The 2,158-nt window shown below is 47.0% G+C and overlaps 1 pseudogene; it reads left to right on the top strand.

Moving 5' to 3' along the window:
• Positions 1 to 586: 586 nt before the first annotated feature.
• Positions 587 to 1,636, top strand: LOC105811716 (annotated as a pseudogene).
• The last annotated feature ends 522 nt before the right edge of the window (positions 1,637 to 2,158 follow it).

Consider the following 2,158-nt stretch of genomic DNA (forward strand, 5'->3'; position numbering starts at 1 on the left):
AATCATGATTTAAATTTCCCTTTGTACTTTCTGTCATTATGTAATATAATTATATCTAAAGAATAAATGCAGGTCCTCCGCCCACGCCCGCGGAACCTGTTCGCTTCCACTGATCAGAGTCCACGAATTCTCCGCCCGGATCCCGTCCAGACTGACCCCACCCTAGCTCCTATTCTTTCAAAACACGAAGGATAATATTCCCGCATCAGTGTTTTTTTTTTTTTTTTTTTTTTTTGAGACAGAGTCTCACTTTGTTGCCCGGGCTAGAGTGAGTGCCGTGGCGTCAGCCTAGCTCACAGCAACCTCAAACTCCTGGGCTCAAGCGATCCTTCTGCCTCAGCCTCCCGAGTAGCTGGGACTACAGGCATGCGCCACCATGCCCGGCTAATTTTTTCTATATATTTTTGCTGTCCAATTAATTTCTTTCTATTTTTGGTAGAGATGGGGTCTCGCTCTTGCTCAGGCTGGTCTCGAACTCCTGGGCTCAAACAATCCGCCCGCCTCGGCCTCCCAGAGTGCTAGGATTACAGGCGTGAGCCACCGCGCCCGGCCCCGCATCAGTTTTTACTAGAGCCAATCACCTGTCATGCCTAGAACAGGGATCGTACTCAAATTGCCCTCAGCCCCAATAATTGCAAAGTGCACATGTGTAAGGAAAACAGGAGCCAGTGGGTGACGACAGCTCATGAATTCAAGGAGCACAACGGGACATCACGGGTATTGACTGGGCTCCCAGGAGCGACCGCATCGTCACTTGTGGGGCAGACCACGATGCCTATGTCTGGAGTCAGAAAGATGGTGTCTGGAAGCCAGCCCCGGTGATCCTGAGAATTAATCGCACAGCTACTTTTGTGAAGTGGTCCCCGCTAGAGAGCAAAGTTGCTGTGGGAAGTGGAGCACGACTCATTTCCGTCTGTTACTTCGAGTCTGAAAATGACTGGTGGGTAAGCAAGTGCATTAAAAAGCCGATTCGCTCCACAGTGCTTGGCTTGGATTGGCATCCCAACCATGTTTTGCAGGCAGCAGGATCACGTGATTTCACATGCAGCGTGCTTTCTGCCTATACTGAAGAAGTGGATGAAAAACCAGCAGTACACCCTGGGGCAGCAAGATGCCTTTTGGTCAGCTGATGTGAGAGTCTGGGGACAGTGGCACCCGCGGCTGGGTCCACGGAGTGAGCTTCTCCGCCAGTGGGAGCCGCCTGGCCTGGTCAGTCATGACAGCGCCGTGCCTGTTGCAGGTCTCAACTCTGAAAACAGAGTTCCTGCCGCTCCTGAGTGTATCGTTTGTCTCAGAGAATAGCTTTGTGGCTGCTGGCCATGACAACTGCCCTGTGCTCTTTAACTACGACGACTGCAGCTGCTTGACCTTTGTCTCCAAGTCATACAGTCCGAAACAGAGCATCCAGCAGCATGTCTTCCAGGAACGTTTCCGCAGCCTGGACAAGAGGGCCACGGCCGAGGGTCACAATACAGCCTTGGAGACGCTGAGCCAGAGTAGCATCACTCAAATATCTATTTATGAGGTGAACAAGCAAGATTGTTGCAAACTTTGCACTACTGGCATCCATGGAGCCATGACCATTTGGGATTTCAAGACCTTAGAGTCTTCTACCCACGGCCTCCTGATAACGTGAAGCTGAGTGAGCCTTTGCCATCCAGCACGACAAACGGGGTGTGGATGACCGTAGCTCTGCCATTGGTTGGTGAGGAAAGCCAGCCAGCCCCTAGGAAACACTGAAAACACATATCGTGCAAATATTGTGTGGTTTTGTTTGTATAAAATTGGTGAAAGTGTTGGTTTTTTAAAAGCAGCAGTGATTTTTTTTTTTTTTTTGCATTCTTGATCAAAGCTTCTCTTTAAGTAGTTTATTATAGAAAATTGTCACACTAGCGTATAGGAAAGAGTGAGGGAGATATGTAAATTGTCCATTAGGGGAAAAGTAAGAATAAAGGCAAGCCTTTTAAATAGTAAAATCATCTACTTATGATAATAATTTTCTAATCTTTCTTATCCTAATGAAAAATTAGATAAGCTCTCTGAAGTGGTATTTTAAATTTTCTGTAGTGTTTTCAATTTTGTATACCAGTTTTATTCATTTGTTTTTTCATTCATTCATTCATTCAATAAGTATTTCCCTCCATGCTGTAGGCATTAG

This window comes from Propithecus coquereli, unplaced genomic scaffold (genome assembly GCF_000956105.1).
Source record: "Propithecus coquereli isolate 6110/MARCELLA unplaced genomic scaffold, Pcoq_1.0 Scaffold105, whole genome shotgun sequence".
NCBI classification, from domain to species: Eukaryota; Metazoa; Chordata; class Mammalia; order Primates; family Indriidae; genus Propithecus; species Propithecus coquereli.